This window comes from Scyliorhinus canicula, chromosome 16 (genome assembly GCF_902713615.1).
Source record: "Scyliorhinus canicula chromosome 16, sScyCan1.1, whole genome shotgun sequence".
Taxonomy (NCBI): domain Eukaryota; kingdom Metazoa; phylum Chordata; class Chondrichthyes; order Carcharhiniformes; family Scyliorhinidae; genus Scyliorhinus; species Scyliorhinus canicula.
Window position 1 is genome coordinate 20,218,372 of NC_052161.1, and position 24,221 is coordinate 20,242,592.

The 24,221-nt window shown below is 47.3% G+C and overlaps 1 protein-coding gene across 1 annotated transcript in view; it reads left to right on the forward strand.

Moving 5' to 3' along the window:
- Window positions 1-15,410: 15,410 nt before the first annotated feature.
- Window positions 15,411-24,221, forward strand: part of fam204a (family with sequence similarity 204 member A) — a 106,511-nt gene continuing 97,700 nt past the window's right edge. Inside the window, exon 1 of the mRNA XM_038822027.1 lies at window positions 15,411-15,597. The gene's annotated coding sequence lies outside the window, so the exon portion shown is untranslated. The remainder of the gene's footprint in view (window positions 15,598-24,221) is intronic.

Consider the following 24,221-nt stretch of genomic DNA (forward strand, 5'->3'; position numbering starts at 1 on the left):
AGCTACAAAAGAGGTCACATGGTGGGAGCACGGGTGTTATCCCCGGGAGCACGGACAGAGCACACTTGTTGTATATAGCGGTTGAGCTCATTAATAAACTACCTTTGTTGGAAGTCCTTTATGTCGGTGATTTAATGAACCCACAATATTCTGCAACAGTGTTTCTCATTGGTGCAGAAAAAGTAGCAACACGTTGATTGACAGCTATTGTGAGTGCATGTTTGGAGGTGAGGAAGATTCACAGCTGACAAGACATGTTTGGAGAACTTGATTAACAAGATTTCAATATGCAGTCCAGAGCTTAGTGAATTATTAAAATATGCAGACGCTGCTCCCATGTTGATTAATTTTGACAGGACGGCAGTACCTAATTATTTTAGATCATTTTACGACCAGTGAAGAGAAGCGACTGAAAAGAACACCTAATTCTTGTTATAGCCCACTAAGCTACCAGAAATCTTAGTCATCGGTAAAAGTGTTATAATTCTGCAGCAACAGGCTGTACGTCATTGGTCAACTAATTTGTTACATTTCTTCGTTAACCACAAAGAGAGAAGATACAGAGGTGACCACACTCTGGATTCTTTTAAACACAATGAGCCGTTTGATTAAGAGGTGTTGCTCATACAATCTAAGATGTGCAACTGCAAACCTGTGCAAACGTTCTGCTGACGTCACTCCACATCATGTGACACTTCACCAGCAGGGACGTATTCTCTGATACATAATTGAACAGAAAAAGCATAGAGCATTTGAAGCCATGCTGTGTAATTAAATGCATTGTCCTTACTTTCCCCTAGAATTGAAGAGCCCGGTTGGTACGGGAATATTCCCACAACCATACTTTTGAAAGTTAAAAGAAGCGTGGAGTATATTTTCCTGAGCAAAAGGTAGCTGCAAGCTCAATGTGCAGAGTTTACCATCTTTGCTAAAGGTAATTGAAGAAAAATATGTCACCATGCATAGGTCTTGTGGTTCTGACTGTGACCCGGATCGTTAAGCTTAGTCAAGGTAGCTGTGAGGAGTTTGATGATTACCCTTACGATCCGCAGTCATATTAGAACTCAACTACCAGAATGATAATTATCACGGGGAAAAAAATTCAGTCACAAGCAATGAACACTATAGTTTCAGATAATTTTTGGCTTTGGTTAAAAGCCGTCCATCTCTGTATAATTATTTCATTTCCCGATATTTGAATGCAATATGGAGTTTTGACCGAAGACATTGTAGAGGCTGCATTGAACTTTGTAAAAATAAAGACACACACGCAGGGAAAGGTCCCTGAGGTGGTGGGTTGCAACAGGCTTTAATTGTCTACAGAAACTGAACTGGACAGTGGCTGCTCGAAATGCGTGAAAGCCCTTCTTCCTGTCCCAAGATCACCCCCATTATCGGCATTCACCTAGAGACAGCCCTCCAGCCCCACCCCACCACCACTGCTGGGGGCAGGATATGACCAAGTCAAGGTAGTCCTGGATGGCAACGGTGTGATCAAGAAGCCACATGGACAATTCGATTCAAGGTATTAACTTACACGCCAAAGGACAGGGTCAGGAAGGGTCATAAAGTAACAGCCCTCAAGGACACTGTTATTGCAGTCAGGATAATGGCCTGATCAGCCATTCCAAAGTCAGGCAGGAAGGATTGACCACCTGAGATGGAGTCTAACTCATGGAATTTCTAAGCAACCAGTGTCACCATGAGTATGCTTGGAGATTTAACATAGATTTCATATTTAGTGAAACAGTATGCCAAGTTGTCATGTGCCATTGATATCAAGAATAAAGAAAAGAATGTTGAGGCCAGAGAGTGGACAGGGAATCTTACAGGCTCATGTATTTGCCAATAATACATTAACTTGGACTGAGGATTGGATAATGAGAGAAAACAGAAAGGCTGATAATTTCCTGCCGTTCTCACCAACGGGATCTTCCAGTTCTACGGAGGGCGCTCCCTCATCATTGGTTTCACAGCAGCAAGGGCCGCATTCAACAGGAAATCCCATTGACAAAGGCGGAACCAGAAGATCGCATTGCCAGCCAATAGCGGGCCATCATCCGCCGCCACGAAATATGCAGCGGATTGTGAGGTAAATGCTACCCAAACTATGAATAAAGAGATAGTTTTTGGTGTTGGTAGGCTGTAACGAACTGGGTACTACAAGGTTCCTTGTGTGTCATAGAAATGTTACAGTACAGAGACATGCCATTTGGCCCAACTGGTGTATGCCTATTGTGATGAATGTAAGAAATTGTCACGTTATATTTTATATTTCTTGCAAACGTTATTAAAACTTGGGTTAAGAAAAATACAGACAGTATGTCTGTTAAAGCTGTGATTAAGGAGTCATAAAAGTAAGGTAATCATTGATTTTGCAAGTGAAGTGTTATGCTAATGAAATATCTTTTATGTTTAAAGGACAACTGGGATGTCGATCATTCATGGGGGGTATTGGGCTGGATTCTCCGCAGCCCACGCCTAAATCATAGCCGATGCCGGGGCGCTGAACCAGACGTAATTGTGCCCAGCGCCAGTTCGGCGATTCATCGGGTACAAAAAATCAGCATCGCTGCGGAGTACGCCGTGTCGCCGGGGGCCATTACCAGAGGCCCACCCAGCAATCCTCCAGTCCCAACCAGCTGAATTCCCGACGGCGTGGAACTAACCACCTATTGCTGGTCGGGATGCTGGCATGAGGGTTGCGGACTCGATCCGTAGCCACCCTGGTCGTGGCGGGTGAATCGGAGACCAGAGGGGCCTTACAGATGGCTGGTGATTAAATGTGTGGGGTTTGATGCTCGGACATGCGTCCGATCGGAGGGTGACTGGCAACTGAATATCCCAAGGTATAGATGCTTCAGGAGGGATAGAGAGGGAGGTAGAAGGGGTGGGGGAGTTCCATTACTCGTCAGAGGTGATATCACAGCTGTGATTAAGGAGGGCACGATGGAGGATTCGAGCACTGAGGCAATATGGGTGGAGCTAAGAAATAGGAAGGGTGCAGTGACATTGTTGGGACTTTACTACAGGTCTCCCAAAAGTGAGCATGAAGTAGAGGTACAAATATGCAGACAGATTATAGAAAAATGTAGGAGCAATAGGGGGGTTGTGATGGGAGATTTTAACTTCCCCAAAATTGAATGGGATTCGTATAGTGTTGGAGGCGTAGATGGAGCAGAGTTTGTAAGGAGCATCCAGGAGAGTTTTTTAGAGCAATATGTAAATAATCCAACTCGGGAATGGGCCATACTGGACCTGGTATTGGGGAATGATCCCGGCCAGGTGGTTGATGTTTCAGTCGGTGATTACTTTGGGAATAGCGATCACAATTCCGTAAGTTTTAGAATACTCATGGACAAGGACAAGAGTGGTCCGAAAGGAAGAGTGCTAAATTGGGGAAAGGCAGAGTATAACAAAATTCAGCACGTGCTAGGGAATGTGGATTGGGAGCAGCTGTTTAAGGGTAAATCCACATTTGAAATGTGGGAGTCTTTTAAGGAAAGGTTGATTAGGGTGCAGGACAGACATGTTCCTGTGAAAATGAGAGATAGAAATGGCAAGATTATGGAACCATGGATGATGGGTGAGACTAGCTAAAATGAAAAAGGAAGCATATGTAAGATCGAGGCGACTCAAAACTGATGAAGCTTTGGAGGAATATCGGGAAAGTAGGACGAATCTCAAACGTGCAATAAAAAGGGCTAAAAGGTGTCATGAAATATCTTTGGCTAACAGGGAAAATCCCAAAGCCTTTTCTTCGTATTTAAGGAGCAAGAGGGTAACTGGGGAAAGGATTGGCCCATTCAAAGACAAGAGAGGGAATTTATGTGTGGACCCAGAGGAAATGGGTGAGATTCTTAATGAGTACTTTGCATCGGTATTCACAAAGGAGAGGGACAAGACAGATGTTGAGGCTAGGGATGGATGTTTAAATACTCTAGGTCAAGTTGTCATACGGAAAGGGGAAGTTTTGGGTATTCTAAAAGACATTAAGGTGGACAAGTCCCCAGGACCGGATGGGATCTATCCCAGGTTACTGAGGGAAGCGAGGGTCGAAATAGCTGGGGCCTTAACAGATATCTTTGCAGCATCCTTGAGCATGGGTGAGGTCCCGGAGGACTGGAGAATTGCTAATGTTGTCCCTTTGTTTAAGAAGGGTAGCAGGGAAAATCCAGGGAAGTACAGACCTGTGAGCTTGACGTCAGTGGTAGGCAAACTGTTGGAGAAGATACTGAGGGATAGGATCTATTCACATCTGGAAGAAAATAGACTTATCAGTGATAGGCAGCATGGTTTTGTGCAAGGAAGGTCATGTCTTACAAACCTAATAGAATTCTTTGAGGAAGTGACAAAGTTAATTGATGAGGGAAGGGTTGTAGATGTCATATACATGGACTTTAGTAAGGCGTTTGATAAGGTTTCCCATGGCAGGTTGATGGCAAAATTGAAGTCGTATGGGGTTCAGGGTGTACTAGCTAGATGGATAAAGAACTGGCTGGGCAACAGGAGACAGAGAGTAGTGGTGAAAGGGAGTGTCTCAAAATGGAGAAGGGTGACTAGTGGTGTTCCACAGGGATCCGTGCTCGGACCACTGTTGTTTGTGATCTACATAAATGACCTGAAGGAAGGTATTGGTGGTCTGATTAGCAAGTTTGCAGATGTTACTAAGATTGGTCGAGTTGCAGATAGCGAGGAGGACTGTCAGAGAATACAAAAAAATATAGATAGATTAGAGAGTTGGGCAGAGAAATGGCAGATGGAGTTCAATCCAGGCAAATGCGAGGTGATGCATTTTGGAAGATCAAATTCAATATGGTCAATGGAAGGGTCCTGGGGAAAATTGATGTACAGAGAGATCTGGGAGTTCAGGTCCATTGTACCCTGAAGGTGGCAACGCAGGTTGATAGAGTGGTCAAAAAGGCATACAGCATGCTTGCCTTCATCGGACAGGGTATTGAGCACAAGAGTAGGCAGGTCATGTTACAGTTGTATAGGACTTTGGTTAGGCCACATTTGGAATACTGCGTGCAGTTCTGGTCGCCACATTACCAGAAGGATGTGGATGCTTTGGAGAGGGTGCAGAGGAGGTTCACCAGGATGTTGCCTGGTATGGAGGGTGCTAGCTATGAAGAAAGGTTGAGTAGATTAGGATCGTTTTCGTTGGAAAGACGGAGGTTGAGGGGGGACCTGATTGAGGTATACAAAATTATGAGAGGTATGGATAGGGTGGATAGCAACAAGCTTTTTCCAAGAGTGGGGGTGTCAGTTACAAGGGGTCACGATTTCAAGGTGAGAGGGGGAAAGTTTAAAGGAGATGTGCGTGGAAAGTGTTTTTACGCAGAGGGTGGTGGGTGCCTGGAACGCTTTACCAGCGGAGGTGGTAGAGGCGGGCATGATAGCATCATTTAAGATGCATCTAGACAGGTATATGAACGGGCGGCAACAGAGGGAAGTAGACCTTGGAAAATAGGAGACAGGTTTAGATAAAGGATCTGGATCGGCGCAGGCTGGGAGGGCCGAAGGGCCTGTTCCTGTGCTGTAATTTTCTTTGTTCTTTGTTCTTGAAGGCAAAAGTTGAGGACTTGGAAAACAGGTCAAGGGGATTAAATCTCAGGATTGTGGTTTGCTGGAAGGCTCGAGGCTAACCGAGTACTTATTGGAGATATTATCTTGGCTGATGGCAGGCATGGGGAGGGTGGATGAAGTGTTTACCCCTCCAGAGTTGGATAGGACTCATTGGGTACTCTGGCAGAAGCCACAGTCAAATGGTGGGTAGTGATTATTCATTGCCATAGCTTTCAGAGAAAGGAGCAGTCCTGGAGTAGGCCAAGAAGAACCGTACAATTGACTGGGAGGGACACACAGTGCGGATCTACCAAGTCATCGGGAGCGAGCTGGCAAAGAGATGTGTAGCCTTCAACAAGTCAAAGGCGGTGTTGTACAACAAAGGAGTGCAATTCAGGATGGTGTATCCAGCAAGATTGAGAGCCAAGGTGGACTCAAACGACCATGGGCTGGAATCTCCGTTTCAGCAAATAAGTGTTGACGCCAGCGGAGAATATGTGATCTTTTCCGACCAAAAAATCTGCGTGAAATCCTCACTGATTCCGGAACCAGTGACGGGCTAGCACCGGCACCAGGTAAAACTCCCAGCTCCCGTGCCGAAAACAGCTGGAGAATGGCCAGGCCGCCCAGGCCGAGCATGCACAAGGCTGACTATCTGCAGCAGTCACATCATACAACATGGCGGCGGCCATGCGCGGAACCAACCTGCCATCCGCGACCCCACAGCCCCCCCACCCGTCCCCCAGAAGCCCCCCCCCCCCCAGCCAGCGGCACAGATCCCAACCAAGTGTGGCGGCGCTGGACACAGTCGTCAGCCTCCACACCGGGTTCCCTCACGGCTGAGACCACACTTGCCCTGGGCCATTGGTAATTCGGCCCATCTGTGGCAGAGCATCACGTGAGGGCCGGGCGATGATGCGGCAACGCCTTTGCAACGGCGCACAGCACGCAAGGCGATGATGCCATTTCGGTGGAGGTGGAGAATGGCTGACCGGAATCAAACCAGCGCCGGCCTCGATTTCGGCATTAGGCAACAGTGAATCCCACCCCATTACTTTGACACGCTGGAGCAGGCCGAATGGGTTTGTTGGAGATGTGGTAGTATAGTGTGTTAAATCACTGTTTTTCTGGATGTCGGGGGATTTTCTTAGGGTGATGGGAGGGAGGCCAGGGCCATTGGGAATTGTAAAAGTGGTGATTGATACGGTACTTGGGAATAAGGGGGCTGGTGTTTGGCCAATTGTGTAGGGAGGGGGATTATGTTCTTTCTTTTTGTTGTTATCTTGGACAGGGACCGTGGGTGGGGTCTACCTCACTAGTAAGAAGGAGTAAGCTAGTGAATGGGAGTGGAGTTGGGGAAGGGGCTGATACTTGTTCGGCCAGTTTTGTTGAGGCACAATGGGTGGGATTCTCCGATCCTGGGGCTAAGTGTTGACGCCGTCGTAAAACGCTCCGGCGTTTTACGGCAGCGTCATCTGGCCCCTAGGGTCAGCGATCCTGCGCCACACAGGAGGCTAGCTCGGCACTGGAGCATTTCACACAGCTCCAGCTGCCAATACGTGAGCATGGCTGGCGCGAGTTCGCACATGCGCGAGATTGCGCATGCGGGTGGGCTGTCATCTCCACGCCGGCCCTGATGCAACATGGCGGAGACCTACAGGGGCCCGGCGCGGAGGAACATAGGCCTCCACCGGGATAAGCCTGCCCGCCGATCGGTAGGCCCCGATCGCGGGCCCCCGGAGACGGGTCCCCCCTCCCCACCACCAGGCTGCCCCCCCGCTGAGGACCCGCCGGGTAGGACCATATGAGAACAACGCCGGCGGGACTCTGCCGAACTGGGCGGGCACTCGGCCCAACACGCAGGAGAAATCGCCGCCAGGGTCGGAGAATCCCGCCCAATGAGTCTAGTTTGTATCTTTGGTAGCGGGAAGGGGTTAGCCGAGGTGGCAGGTAGTCTGCAAGCTCGGGGCGGAGGGCAGAGAGGAGATATTGGGTGGGGGACAGTGGGGAGGATGGGGGGAGGGGTGGAGAGCTAACAGTGACCAGGGGATTTTCTTTGTCTCATCTTTTCTGTGCGGCTCTTGGCCATCTTTGGTGGGCCCGGGACCTAGGAATTTGTAATGAATGGATGATTCATCACAACGGAATTGGCTGACTCGAAGGTGTGGGGGGCGGAAAAGAGATTCCCGACAAGGCTATTCACCTGGAATATGCTGGGCCTTGCGGCACCTGTGAAGAGGGTGAGATTTTTCTCCTTTAATGAGTTTTGGGGCCAATGTGGTGTTTTTACAGGAAACCCACTTGCGGGTGAGGGACCAGACCAGGCTCCGGTAGGCAGGGTCTAGACAATTTTAATATATAAGAGAGTTCGTTCCCAGGCGGGGAAGGTCCTGGCTCATCAGGGGGGCTGGAAAGCAATGGTTGCAGGCGCACTGGAGGGAAAGTCAAATCCCGATTTGGGATGATCTAATGTTTGTAATGCGGTTGTTGGCCGCAATTCCGGATCTAGACACTCACCTACTAATTCGGGAGCGGGGGGGGGGATTAAATCTGTCTATTTGACCCGAAGCTGGACCGCTCAAAGCTGAAGTCGTCGGCCCCTTCTGTGATGGCAAAGGTGCTTTCTGTATTCATGGAGGAGACAAAAGGGTGGGGACCTGTGGGGGTTTATGCACTCTGCAGGATGAGGAGTTCTCGTTTATTCTCCCGGTGCGCCATATGTCCTCGAGGATAGATTACTTTGTCATGGGTAGACTCTTCTCCCTGGGGTGAAGAAGGCATTTGGTAGATCTTGTGTTGGAGGCAGGCCGGGCGCAGGGCACAGGGATTCACGCTGCCCCCCGCCCCCCCAGCGATTCTCCGACCCGGCTGGGGGGAGGGGGGGGGGGGGGTTCGGAGAATCCCGTTCCACATGTACCACAGGGCTAAATTGCTGGCTTTGAAAGCACACCAAGCGGGCCAGTGGCACGGTTCGATTCCCGTAACAGCCTCCCCGAACAGGCGCCGGAATATGGCGACTAGGGGCTTTTCGCAGTAACTTCGTTTGAAGCCTACTCGTGACAATAAGCGATTTTCACTTTTTTCACTTTCACATGTTCCACATCCACCCTGTCACTACCCCGCAGGATCTTAAAGATTTTGATCCTGTCGCCTCACTCTTCTAAACTCTGGACTGTTCTATTCTTGTCGAGTATGAAGCATTCTTTTCAGATGAAATGTTAAATCGTGATCTTGCCTATCTTCGTCTAGTCACCCTGATGGAAGTTAAACATAACTTCCATGGTACTGAAGAAGAACAAGAATATCTCTCCTCTAGCTCCCCTCAACCAGGAACTCTAAATACACATTAACCGGCCATTTGTCTTATCACTTAAAGGGACTCTGTGTGTGTGAGAAATGATTCCTGTATTTGTGCACACATATCTGAAGAAGTTGGATACATTTTCAAGCATTGTGATAAGGCAACAAAATGAACACCTTTTTCTTACGGTAGATAAATCTACGCAGTCTGGGGATTTCACAGCACTGAGCTTTACAGCCAAGTACTCCACCTGCCTCTAGCATTGGCACAGATGCTAGCGCCCAAAGTGAGCTTTAGGTTAGGGCACTGGGGAAGCACAAATCATGGGTCATCCCAGAAAGAAAAAAACATGTGCTTGCGAACAGAATGTAGAAAGGATCGATATAAGACTAAGCTTTAATTCAAACAGGAATTAATGCAGGAGCAAAACACTTTTGCATGCCCTTTGAGTCTGCCACTTGTAGCCTGCAACAAGTTGTTGAGCTCAGCCATGCCACCTAATCTGCACAAATTTGGATAGTGTGGGGAAACCGGAGAACCCAGAGGAAACCCACGCAGATACGGGGAGAACCTGCAAACTCTACACAGTCACCCAAGGCCGGAATTGAACCAGGGTCCCTGGCGCTGTGAGGCTGCTGTGCCAACCACTGTCAGACCGTGCTATTGTTGAACAACTTTATTTACAACTCGGCAACAAAGATAGCAGTATAACATGCTCACTTTTACAATGTGTTACACTCCCACCCCACTTATGAAAAAGATTACACATTAAAATGTTAAATAGTGTATTCACAGAATACAATATGTCTAAACCAACATCAACAATACCTGAAATTTAACAGTAAGAAGTCTTACAACACCAGGTTAAAGTCCAGCAATTTTGTTTGGAATCACTAGCTTTCAGAGCGCAGCTCCTTATCAGGAGCACAGCTTCTTTTTTATTATTATTTATTTATTATTATTTTTGTTTTTAATTTATTATTATTATTTAATTTATTTTATTATTTGTTCTGGACAGCCCAGCTAGAGGAAACATCCTTCCGCAATCTATCTGTCGAGCCCTTCAAGAATTTTGTACATTTTAATGAGATCACCTCTCATTCTTCTAAACTCGAAAGAATACAGACCCAGTCTCCTCAATCTTTCCTCATAGGATAATCTCACAATCCCAGGAATCAGTCTGCTGGACCTTTGCGGCAATTCTTCTACGGTAAGTGTATTCTTCCATAGACAAGGGGACCAAAACTGTACACACAATACACCAGGTGCGGTCTCACCAAGGCTCTATACAATTGCAACAAGACCTCTTTACTCCTGTACTCAAATCCTCTTGCAATAAAGGCCAGCATGCTGTTTACCTTCCAAATTGCTTGCTGCACCTCCATGTTAGCTTTCAGTGACTCATGAATGACACCCAGTTCCCTGTGGACTTTGACACTTCCCAACCTCTCACCATTTAAGAAATACTCCACATTTCCGTTTTTCCTACCAAAGTGGATAACTTCACATTTTTCAACATTATAATCCATGTGCCATGCTATTGCCCACTCACTAAGCCTATCTAAATCCCTTTGAAGCCTCTTTGCATCCTCCTCATAACTCATTCCCACCAGGTTTTGTGTCAACAGCAAGCTTGGAAATATTACATTTGGTCCATTCAGCCAAATCATTGATATAGATTGTGAATAGCCCACAAGTACCCCACAAGTCACAGACTACCAATCTGGGGAATAACCAATTTATTCCTACTCTCTGTTTTCTATCTGTTACTCAAGACAGAAAAATAATTGAGAATTGGTTACCTTCTTCCATTCCCATTAGTTTGACTCGACTCTCCCAACATCTCTGGCTGTGTCAAATCTGAACTTTGACTGCCAATTCCAGTTAATGGTTGGGGGTATGACATTGATTGACTTGTCTTCATTGAAGACCCCAATTCACTTTATTTTACTGGTGGATTCTATAATCCTGCAAACTTTTGAGGTTTTTTTTTGATTTTCACTTTCTTTCTTATTTTCACTTTGGTGCATCAGATGCAGGTAAGATGTTTCCCTTGATTGGGGAGTCTATCAGGAGGCACAATTTCAAAATAAGGGTGAAGCCACTTAGGACCGAGATAAGGAAAAAATTCTTCACTCAGAGGCTTGTGAATCTTTGGAATTCTCTACCCCAGTGGGCTGTATATTTAATGTAAAGAGTGAGAAAATTTTGATTAACAATAACATAAAGGGTTATGGGGATAGTGTGGGGAAAACTCATTGAAGTGTGGAATCAGCCATGCTAGTATTGAATGCACAGCAGGCTCGAAGGGCTGAATTGCCTACTGCTGTTCTTATGTTCCTATAAGAAAGTTTGTGTTCTCCCTTTTTCAGATTTCCTTTCAAATGATCTACATGACACTGACAGAATGTCTCTAACCTTCACAAGATATGTGAATGCACTTAGTCGCTTTACAATTTTCCGACCCAACCAAGAACACATAAATTTCGACAGATGGGCACCACCTTTGGGCAGCGTGGCGGCATAGTGGTTAGCACTGTGGCTTCGCAGCACTGGGGTCCCAGGTTCGATTCCCCACTGGGTCGCTGTCTGTGTGGATTCGGCACGTTTTCCCCGTGTCTGTGTGGGTTTCCTCCAGGTGCTCCAGTTTCCTCCCACGGTCCAAGCATGGCCAGGTTGGGTGGATTGGCCATTATAAATTGACCTTAGAGTCCAAAAAGGTTAGGAGGGGTTATTGGGTTACGGGGGTAGGGTGGAAGTGAGGGCTTAGGTGGGTCGGTGCAGGCTCGATGGGCCGAATGGCCTCCTTCTGCACTGTATATTCTATGTCCTATGTCAAGTGTACTCCTTGGGTGGAATTCTCCGACCCCCCCAAGATTTGGCGGGGGCGGGAATCGCACAGCGCCGGTCCCCCCGTGGTGATTCTCCGGCCCTCGATGGGCCGAAGTCCCGCCGCTGACAGGCCTTTCCCGCCAGTGTGGTTTAAACCATCTCTGGTACCGGCGGGATCGGGGGGGGGCGTTCTGACCCCGGGGGGTGCCCCCACGGTGGCCTGGCCCGCGATCGGCGGGCGGGCCTGCGCTGTGGGGCACTTTTTCTTCCACCCCCGCCATGGTGAAGACCCCCTCCCCTGCACATGCGCCGATATGACATCAGCAGCCGCTGACGCTCTGGCCCATGCGTGGATTTCCGCCGGCCGGCGAAGGCCTTTCGGCCCCGGCTGGCGGGGTGCCAAAGGCTGTTCGCGCCGGCCGGCGGAGCGGCAACCACTCCGGTGCGGGCCTAGCCCCTAAAGGTGCGTGAATTCCACACCTTTGGGGAGGCCCGACGCCGGAGTGGTTCACGCCACTCCATCCCGCCGGGTAGGGGAGAATTCCGGCCCTTATTTTTCACCATGGCCTTTTGACATGCACTGAACTCATCTTAAGTTTCATGCCTCTTCACTTTGTCTCACTTTTCTTTTACTTTGCTATGGACATCAGGCTTTTGCAAATTAAATCTTGGTCCTTGCAGTGTGCTTAAATATTGACTCACAGGGTGAACAATCTGCTGCAGACATTAAGGTTATTCTATATGAAAGCAACAAATTGTCTAGCCTGTGTCAGATTGAAACATGGAAATCGGTGCCTAGTTTGAACCTTGCAAATTGTTACCTACAGGGAAAAGAGGTGAACTGAACTCTTTTATCTTTCTCACCATCCGTTTAAAAGCAGCAGTGTTCTGATATTTGAAATAAGCCACGGCATTGTTATGACCAGTCGATGACAATTGCTGAGCAAAGCAAATCCCAGCGGAAAACTTGACTAACCTTTTTGCTATTCTAAAAACAAGAAGAAAACACGTACTGATCTCATCAGCAAAAAGTTCAGTGACACTTTTGAGATTTTGAAATTTAAAGCAATTGTCATTGGCCGTGGTCATAACAATGCCATAGCTTATTTGAAATATCAGAACACTGCAAGGTTGAAACTAGGCACCGATTTCCATGTGGGTTTTATAGAGGATTTGGCAATCATTTGTGTATCTAAGGTTGACAAGTGTCCATACAGCCACCTTTTAAATCTACGGAAAAAGGAAAGAGCCAATGTTGTTGAACTATTTGTGAAATTTCAGTTTCATTTTTCTTTGTTTTTGAACCAGTTGCACATGTGTAGTGAAGACCATGTGGAATGTTCAGGTGAGGCGAGGGTTTGAGGGATAATTGAATGAGACCACACAGGCGTAATGGGATTAATGTAATATTATTGATAACTTAGTAACAAAAATTACAGAAACGTAGGAAATTGTTACTTAAGAGTATGGGATATTCTTGCAGTACAGGCTAAAGAATTGGGTGATGCAAAATATGAGATGCTGGTTAAAAAAATAGAAGATGCTGGAAAATCTCAGGTCTGTGGAGAGAAACAGAGCTAATGTTTCAAGTCCATATGGCTCTTCTGAGATGTGGGTTTTGCAGCCACTGATGAAAAGGTGGTTTAAAACATAGTATTTACATAAGTAGCGCCTTTATAAATGTGAGCATATAAATTTATAATAGAAATGTCACAGAAAAGGGGGCCACATTGATACTCCCGGTACAGCACTCTCTGACAGGGGGCCACACTGTGAGTCTCTGTAAAGTCACTCTCTCTCTGCACCTCTCTCATCTCCAACTCTCCCGTCCCACGCCACTTCCCAACCTTCTCCTCTCCTCCTTCCTTTTCAACATTACCCACGCTCAACCACTGCCTCCCATCTCCTTCCCCCTCCCCTTTCTTGCTCTACCCATTACCGCACACACCTCTCCAGAGCCTCCAACCCACATCCTCTCTATCCGACCATTTTGCCGCTGTCTCTTTTCATCTCCCCATCCTCTCCTCCCTACTCTTGCTCCCCCTTTATGCCTGCCCTTTCCCTCGCACCCCCCTGCACTCTCCCTCCGTCATGCTCTTCCTGTCCTGTAACTCTCTGCCTCCCCTTTATTCTCTGCCTCCTGCTCGTTTTTCCCTCGCCTCACTCACTTCCCTCCAATGCATCTCTCCCTCACCCTCTTCCTACCCACCACCCTCTGTTGCATCCCAATCTCTCCGCTCCCCGGAACTGGCTCCCTCCGCAGATCTCTCTCCCCATGATGAATGCAATTGTCATTTTTTTTGCAGTAATGTTACTAAAACCTTGTTTAGAATACACAGTATGACTGCTAGAGCTGTGGTTAAGGTGTCGTGAAAGTGAGGTAATCACAACTCTAGCGATCATACTGTCGACATGTATCTTAATCCAGGTTTTAATAACATTATTGCAAAAAAAATAATTACTCATAAAAGTGAGGTAATCATAGATTTTCTGGTGAAATGTTCTAATAGATGTTGAGAACCATTTACTTGTTTACAGATTGCTAGCTAATAGCATATTTTTATGTTTGAAAGACCACCGGGATGTAGATATTTTATGAGGGGAATTGTGTTTGGTCCTGGCTAAACAAGTCAATGGACATCTTGTAAGGAGACAAAAGAATGCTCTATGCTTTGGGTACAAATGATGGAGTTAATAGGAGCCTGATCTGGCTGAAAAGTCAGTTGGTTCCAGAACTCTAATCTGATAAGAGATGTTTGTTTGCTCCTGAAAAATTCTCTCTTCAAAACATTCTGCACTGAGAAAAGCAAATAGAAACATGGTTGAAATTTAGAAGCATGTTTAGGAAGTAAGTTAAGGTTTTCTCATTTCCTTGTGAACTGCTGTAACTTTTAACTGTAACACTATTTTGTTGTTGCTAATGTGGTTAATTTTGTGTTTAAATTAAAGTTTGTTTTAACATAAAATATACCCATGGGTCCATGTTATCACTCCTGCCGTGCAGGAACATTTCTTCAGTTTTACAAATTGCAAATAGTTGAGTGTTTTCATCCAGGATGTTAACATCTGCCCCACTCCTCTCCTTCCCCCAATATCGCTCCATTTCACTCCTCCAATCTCTCTCCCACCCTCCCCAATCTCTCCCCCCTGTCTCCGATCTCTCCACCCCCTCTCTGATCTCTCGCTCCCCAACCTCCCTGCACCCCCCGGATCTCTATCTCCCCCCCCCCCCCATCTCTCCCCCCCCCCCCCCCCCATCTCTCCCCCCCCCCCCCCCCCATCTCTCCCTCTCCCCCCCCCCATCTCTCCCTCTACGTGCCCCATCACTCTCTCTCCTCCTCGATCTCTCTGCCTCCATCCTCACCGATCTCTTGACCCCCATCTCTCCTCCCCCATCCTGATCTCTCCCTCCCTCTCCTCCCCCCATCTCTCCTACCGCCCACTCCCGATCTCTCCTTCCCCCCTCATCTCTCTCCCCCACCCCTCTGCACCCTCTCCCTGATCTCTCCCCACCCCGTCTGCACCCACCCCAGATCTCTCTCCCCTCCATCTCCCCCTCATCACACTCTCCCCCCGAATTCTCCGTCCCCATCTCTCCTACCCTCCCCCACCCCGATCTCTGCATCCCTCATCCCTCCCCCTCTTCCGATCTCTCTCCCACCCTCTGGATCTCTCCCTCCCCTGCGGAGGCGGTGCTGTTCTCCCGCTCCGGCACGGAGAGACCCGCCCAGGAGCAGTTCCGGCGGAAGTGTGCGGCCCCAGTCTGCAGTCCGCCGGTGTTTGCCGCTCCGCCGCTTGGTTCCGGGGTTTGTTGGTCGGTGCGGGGCGCCCGATGGCCTCAGCGCCATCTTAAAGGAGGTCAACCCCCGGGAGCTGAGGCACCCTCGGCTGGCGAGGTAAAAGCAAACACATCATATTCCTGTACATTAAGGATCGTCGGTGCTACAATAGGCTGCTAACCCACCAGGTCCAAGCATTGGTGATCAACAAGTAATATAAGCAAAACAGAGCCCAGAACAGCATCAAATTGTTTTCAGTGCCTGCCCTGCATTGGCCACTATCATGTTTTGTGCCATATCCTTTCTCTGGCTGATGTCCTCTGCTTGTCACTCCTCTTCGTTTATTCACGATTGAGTCTTGGCTCATATTCCGACTTTTTCCTTCTGCCAATGATTGTTCTCTCCTGCTCTGACCTTTCATCCCCCCCATTGAGCATTCTCCTGTGATCTGTCACTCATTTTCCCCTCAAAAGATACCTTTGTGAATGCATGACTTCATTCCCTCATGCACTACCATCTCCTTATTCTTCATTCATCGCAGTCTTGTTATGTCTTAGTTCCTTGATCTATTGCATTCACCCATTGACATTGCTGTGTCCCTGCATTCTTCCAAGAATGTGCCTCTTGCTCAATCCCCTCATAGACCACTATTCCCCCTTATCCCCTCATTGGTTGGTGTTTTGTGCTGGCTCCTTATTTTCCTCTCTGGCTGCTGTCTTATGCCATCTCCCAGCTCTTCATTGTCTCATTGAATGCTACCCTGTACTTTTAATCCGTCAGGCATTACAAGAGTTTGATGACCCCACTTTAGCCCAGCTATATTAACCATGTCTAAATCTAGTTTGCTATCAGAAAGCAGGACATTTCGACATGCAGAGCACAATATTTTTATATTGTGCAAATATTTTACTTCCAAATTGTGAATGTATATGTTTGTAATGCAAATATCCAAGCAAGAAAATAACTGAACGGCATTAAAATGAATAATGGCGCACTAAACCAATGTGAATTAAATGTATTTAACATAGAAGTGAACCAGTGGCAAATGGAAATCAGAATTTAAATAATATACAGGGTAATAGAATAGATTAGAAGATGTGAAAACAAATAATAGCAGTTAGCGTGCTTGTGGCTGTCACTGCATTTGAAAATGATGTGCAGTGTTCTAACTGATACTCAGTAGCACAGTTGGCAGCACTGTTGCTTCACAGCTCAAGGGTCCCAGGTTCAATTCCTGGCTTGGTTCACTGTCTGGAGTCTGCATGTTCTTCCCGTGCCTGCGCGTTTTGCTCCGGTTTCTTCCCACAAGTCCCAAAAGACGTGCTGTGAGGTAATTTGGACATTTTGAATTCTCCCTCTCTGTACCTGTACAGTGGCGACTCGGGGCTTTTCACAGTAACTTCATTGCAGTGTTAATGTAAGCCTACTTGTGAAAATAAAGATCATTATTAACTTCAGGTTAGTAAGCGAGTTTTTATGAGGTAGGAACCATTGAGAGATTCAGCTGACACCTTTAACTACAAGAGTAAAGATCAAGCATCATCTGAATCCTGAGATAAGATCACCCACACATTAATTATTGTTTTTTTACAGAATAGTGTGGATTTCTTAACATTTAGGAACATCACACTATCAGCTCTTCTTTTAGAATGATACGTGTTTTTAATTTGCATATCATTTACAATTTCTGTAACAATTTGTAAACACTGGGAGGCAAAACTAGAAACAAATTGAAACAGGGAAAACAAGCAGACCTCAAAGAAGTAATGATTTATGTCCCAACTTTAAAACATGTTTTGAAACAATTTTATAAATGAGACACAGCGCTGTATATTAGAGGACAAGGACACTACATTGAGCACATAGTTTTGGGTATTTGTACAATAATATGATACATCAGGTCCATTGGAGGAAAGGGACAGAATGGTTGGACAGAGGGACACAGGATCTATCCAACTATTTTTCCATCACAGCATGAAAGCGCAGAGGGTGGAAATGTGCGACTCCATTTGGTTAGCATGAAGGCAAAGAAAGTAAATTTACTCAATTGGATGAATATTTTAATGGATATGTTAAAGTTTAGAGGTATGAACAGAAGAATAGCAAGCAAATTAGAAATCAATTAGATGGGAGGAAAAATAAAATGAAAAGTCTGGCAGGTAATGAAGGGAAATAATGAAGAAGTTTATGAACAGACAGAAAGTAAAAGAAGTGTTAAAGAGAGGGTAGATGAAACAGATGGAAAAGGAACTCAAATTGTGATTGGCATGAAGGAATAATAGGAACATTTGGCCAGGATTTGAAATTCCCAGCTGAAGTCAACGGGCCTTTGGCTTGTCCGTCAAATTTTCTATCCCACCTGCGATGATTCCCGCCGTGGGTGGGATCAGAAAATCCTGAGCAATGATTAACGGAGTCCTTTGCCTCAGCTTTCAGAGTATGGTAGCGACCTTTCAGAGTGTGGGAGCATACTACAATTGTAAGGGTGTAAGAAGTTATGGAGCAATTAGATAGATTGACTATGAGGGAGATCTACTGAAAAAAAGATGTAACACAGTAAAAGCAGCTGAGGGCTCTGATGGAATGCACCAAATCATTGCTGAAAGAAGTCCGATCAGAAATAACAGAGGCTCTGATTGTAGCATTTCAAACATTGTTAGATCTGGAAGTTGTGCCAGAATACTGGGATGTTAACAGTGTATACCTCAGTTCAAAAAGGGGAAAGGAATAACTATAAAAGTCCGTTAAAGCCGCTAACATAAAATCAGACTGCCCTAGAAAATGGACTTAAATTAAGAACAGCCAGCATGGATTTGCAAAAGGCAAGGACAAGTTTAGTAGAATGTTCGAGGTAATAATGTCGTTTACTGATAAAAGAAATTCTGTGAAAGCCTTTGATGAGGGCTGCAGTAGAGGCATGCGTATAAAATAGAGACATGCTATTAAAGAGAGTATGGCAGCATAGATAATAAATGGGTTCAAGGACAGAAAACAGGTTAGTACTCAATGGATGTTTTTTGGATTGCAGAGATGTAAATAGTGATATATCCACAGGCTAGTGAAGGAATCATTCTTCTTAATATATATTTTAAAAACCTTTAATTGGGGACAAGGAACAAAATGTCACAATTTGCAGATGATACAAAAGGATGGATCATTGTTGTCTTTGAAAAGTACTGTTAACTTTAGAAGAACATGAAGAGTTAGTCGAATTGGAAGATAGACAAAATTACATGTAATGCAGAGAAATGTGAGATGATGGGCGCGATTCTCCCGAGTTACGAAAAATCGGGAAGCTGGCGTCAAAAACGGGCGCATTTGACGCCAGCCTCCGCCCCCCCGACCGGGAACCGATTCATCTCCCCGGTCGGGGCTAGCATCGCGCGGCCGTGAACGCCGGCATCGCAGGCTTAACGAATTTTGTTAAGCCCGCTAGCCAAAGTTAGCGACGGCTGACGCGTCAGATGACATCAGCCGCGCATGCGCGGATTGGACGACTCCAACCCGCGTATGCACGGATTACGTCATCGCGCATATGCGTGAAACCCGCGCATGCGCGGGCCGGTATGCCCCTCAGCCGCCCCGCGAATGGATCCAGCGGGGCAGCGGAGGGAGAAAGAGTGCGCGGGGTAAGTACCCGTTGCCCGCGATCGTGCCCACCAGTGGTACGGCCGTGCCAATCGGTGCCATGGTTCCCGAGAACGGGACTTTACGGCCGTTTTTACGAACGGTCAGAGCAGGTGTGTTTTACGCTTGTAAAAACGGCCGTAAAGGCCTTGGAAATCGGCCCATCGGCCAGGAGTGAATCGCTGCTCGCCGTAAAAAAACGGCGGGCAGCGATTCGTGTCGGGTGGGGGGAGAATAGCGGGAGGGCGTCGGACCAGCGTGTCCATAAAAATTTACGCCGCCCGCTATTCTCCGATTTTTCGTAAATCGGGAGAATCGCGCCCGATATGTTTTGGAAGGCTGAGTAAGGTGAGGACATATATATCAAATGGTAAAACTTGAAAAGATGTACAGTTAACAGAAAGTATTGTGGTTCAGATACACATATCTTTGAAAAGAATTTGATTAAATAATTAAAAATATTTTATATTTATGTATTTTTTAAAAAGCATTAAATTAAAACTAAATCTATACTAAGTATTGGTTAGGTTGCAATTAGAATATTGTACCTGTTTTAGGAAATATATCAATTCCATCAAAATGGTACAGGAAGATTCACTAAGAATTTACCAGGAATTAGACACTTTACTTTTGAGGGGAAACCAGAGAAATGTGACTATTTTCAGATATAGATAAACCATGACCTGGTTGAGGGGCTCAAAGGCCTCCTATTCCTTTGTCACTATTCTCATTGTTCAGTGACTTGTTATCGAGCGTCATTAATTTTAAATATCACTAATAGAACAGCAGAAGAGCTTTGAAGATCTTTTAAATGTAGAAAGGAAGAAAGCCGACTGAGTGTATTTTAAAAGGCACGATGTAAAGGTGTTGTTCATTTTACAAGCTTGGTCTTTTGTCCTGGCCTTGAGAAACAGAATCCAGACTCCTTGACAGTCTCAGTTTTGAATAGGATCCCAACAGCATAAATTGTGTCAGATATTTATCTCACAGATGCTTAATTATGTCTGTGCTGCCTCACAGCGCCCAAGGACCCTGGTTTGGTTCCAACCTTGGTTGACTCTGTGGAGTTTGCACTTTCTCCCCCTGTCTGCGTGAGTTTCCTCCGGGTGCTCCGGTTTCCTCCCCACAGTCCAACGATGTGCAAGCTCCGTGGATTGGCCATGCTAAATCGCCCCTTACTGTCCAAAGGTTAGGTGAGGTTACGGAAATAGGGCAGATGATGAGACATAGGTAGGTTGCTGTTTTAATAAACATTTTATTGAGGTATTTTTGGTATTGTAACAACAACAAACTATAAATATAGCGCAAAAGCCGTCTCCCTTCCTTACAGGTCCCACCTTTATTAACCCCCTACTCTAAGCTAAACTAACACTCCCCCGTCCCTGCTGCTGACGATTAATTTTCTGCGAAGAAGTCAACGAACGGTTGCCACCTCCGGACGAATCCTAACAGTGACCCTCTCGAGGCGAACTTGATTTTCTCCAAACAGAGAAAGCTAGCCATGTCCGATAGTCAGGTCTCCGACTTTGGGGGCTTTGAATCCCTCCAAGCTAATAGTAACCGTCTCCAGGCTACCAGGGAAGCAAAGGCCAGAACGTCTGCCTCTTTCTCCTCCTGGATTCCCGGGTCTTCCGACACCCCTAAAATCGCCACCTCTGGACTCAGTGCCACCCTTGGTTTGAACATCATGCACATGACATCTACAAACCCCTGCCAAAATCCCCTAAACTTTGGACATGTCCAGAACATGTGGACATGGTTCGCTGATCCTCCCGCACATTTTGCACACCTGTCTTCCATCCCAAAGAATCTGCCCATCCGGGCCACTGTCATGTGAGCCTGATGAACGACCTTGAATTGTATTATTCAATTGTATTATACTGAGCCTGGCACATGTTGCGGACGGGTTGACTCTACTCAACACATCCGCCCATAGACCATCCTCCATCTCTCCTCCCAGCTCCTCCTCCCACTTGCGCTTAATCTCCTCAGTCTGCGTCTCCCCTGACCCCATAAGTTCCTTGTAAATTTCCGAGACGCTTCCTTTCCTACTCGCCCTCTGGAAACTCCCCGTCCTGAATCCCCCTTAGCGGTAGGAGCGGGAAGGTTGACACCTGTTTACATAGGAAGTCCTGCACCTGCAGATACCTGAATTTGTTTCCCCTCACCAACCCAAACTTGTCCTCCAGCACCCTCATACTCTGAAAGCTCCCCTCTATAAACATGTCCCCCATCCTCTCAATCCCTGCTCTCCGCCATATTCAGAATCCCCCATCCATACTTTCCGGGAAAACCGGTGATTATTGCAGATTGGGGACCAGACCGATGCTCCCTCTGCTCCCACATGTCTCCCCCATTGCCCCCAGACTCCCAGGACCGCCACCACCATGGGGCTGGCAGAGTACCGTGCCGGCGGGAATGGCAGAGGCACAATTACCAACGCCCCCAGACTGGTGCTCTTGTATGAAGCCGCCTCCATACGCTCCCATGCCGACCCCTCCCCACCACGCACTTCCTGATCATGGCTATATTCGCCGCACAGTAATAGTTATTAAAATTTGGCAGCGCCAGTCCGCCCTCTCCCCGACTCCGCTCAAGCATTATCTTCCTTACTCGCGAGATCTTGCCCACCCAAACAAAGCCAGTGATAAATTTGTGCACCTGTTTTAAAAAGGACCGCGGAATAAAGATGGGGAGACACCGAAATACAAACAGGAACCTCGGAAGGACCTTCATCTTCACTGTCTGTACCCTCCCAGCCAGTGACAACGGAAGCGTGTCCCATCTCCGAAAATCATCCTTCATTTGGTCTACTAGTCGGGTCAGATTTAATTTATGCAGCCAGTCCCATTCCCGCGACACTTGAATGTCTAGATACCTAAAGCTTCCTCCTACTAATCTAAACGGCAGCTCCCCCAATTGCCTCTCCTGCCCCCTCGCCTGGACCACAAATATCTCACTTTTCCCCATATTTAGCTTATAACCCGAAAACCGGTCAAATTCCCCATGAATCCTCATGATTTCTTCCATCCCCTCTATTGGGTCAGATACATACAGAGCGAGACTCTGTGCTCCACAAGCCCCCCCCTCCAAGACCAGCCGCTTCCAGCCCCTTGAGGCTCTCAGAGCAATTGCCAGCGGCTCTATTGCTAGCGCGAACAGCAGTGGGTAGAGGGGGCATCCCTGTCTTGTCCCCCAGTGCAGTCTAAAATAGTCCAATGTTGTCCTATTTGTCCGTACGCTTGCCAGAGGAGCCTGATACAGCAACCTGACCCAGTCAATAAAGCCCCGCCCAAATCCGAACCGTCCCAGTACCTCCCACAGAGAATCCCATTCTACCGATCAAAAGCCTTTTCTGCATCCATTGCGATCACTACCTCCACCTCCCTACCTTTCGGGAGCATCATGATCACGTTTAACAGCCTTCTTACATTGGCCACCAACTGCCTACCCTTAACAAACCCCGTCTGGTCCTCCCCAATAACGTCCGGAACACCACACTCAATCCTGGAGGACAAAATGTTGGCCAGCAATTTGGCATCCACATTCAACAGGGATATCGGCCTGTAGGACACACACAGTTCCGGGTTCTTGTCCCGCTTCAGAATCAGCAAAATCATGGCATGTGACATCATCGGGGGCAGCACCCCTCTTTCCCTTGCCTCATTGAACATCCTCATCAACACCGGCCCCAATACCCCAAAAAACGTTTTATAAAACTCCACTGGGTACCTGTACTGCCCCGGGGTTTTACCTGACTGCATGGCCTTCAGACCCTCCACTATCTCTTCCAACCTGATTGGGGCCCCCAGCCCTTCTGCCAGCACCCCGTCCACCTTTGGGAAATTCAGCCCATCCAAGAAGTGCCTCTTCCCCTCCGGCCCCGTAGGGGGTTCCGACTTGTACAGCCTACTGTAGAAATCTCTAAACGCCTTATCACCCCTGCTGAATCTCCAACCAGGTTCCCATCTCCGTCATTTATTTTCCCTATCTCCCTGGCTGCCTCCCTCTTTCTAAGCTGCTGTGCAAGCAGTCTGCTGGCCTTCTGTCCATGCTCATAGATCTCCCCCTTCGCCTTTCTCAGCTGCTCCACTGCCCTCCCTGTGGTTAATAGCCGAACTCTGCCTGTAGCCTCCGCTGTTCTCTTAAAAGTCCTGCTTCTGGGGTCTCTGATTACCTCCTGTCGATGTGTAGTATCTCCTTTACCAGTCAGTCCGTCTCTGCCCTGTCCATCGTCTCCCTATGGGCCCGTATCGAGATCACCTCCCTCTGACCACCGCTTTCAGTGCTTCCCAGATCACCGCTGCTGAAATTTCCAGGTAGTTCTGAATACATTTCCTCAGCCGCCCGCACACCCCTTCATCAGCCAAAAGACCCACATCTAACCTCCATTGTGGGCGCTGGTTACTGTCTTTACTAACCTGCAGGTCAACCCAGTGCGGCCCAGTGCGGAGCATGGTCTGAGATTGTGATCGCCGAGTACCCCGTGTCCACCACCCCTCCAGTAAGGCCTTGCTCAAAATAAAGAAATCAATCCGGGAGTACACTTTATGCACATGTGAGTAGAAGGAGACCTCCTTCACCCTCGGCTACCCAAATCTCCATGGATCCACCCCCCCCCCCCCCCCCCCCCCCATCAGCTCCATGAACCCTTTTAGTTCCTTTGCCATTGCTGGCACCCTGCCCGTTTTCGAGCTTGACCGGTCCAAGCCAGGGTCAATACCTGTGTTGAAGTCCCATCCCATGATCAACCTGTGCGAGTCCAGGTCCGGTATCTTCCCCAGCATCCTCTTTATAAACTCCACATCATCCCAATTTGGCGCATACACATTTACTAATGCCACCTGCACCCCCTCCAGTTTCCCACTGACCATAATGCATCGACCTCCCACATCAGAGACTATTCTACCCGCCTCAAACATCACCCACTTATTGATCAGGATCGCGACCCCTCTAGTCTTTCAGTCTAGTCCTGAGTGAAAGACCTGACTGACCCAGCCTTTCCTCAATCTAATCTGGCCAGTTACTCTTAAGGTGCGACTCCTGCAACATTACCACGTCTGCCTTTACTCCCCTAAGATGCGCGAACACAAGTGTCCTCTTGACCGGCGCAT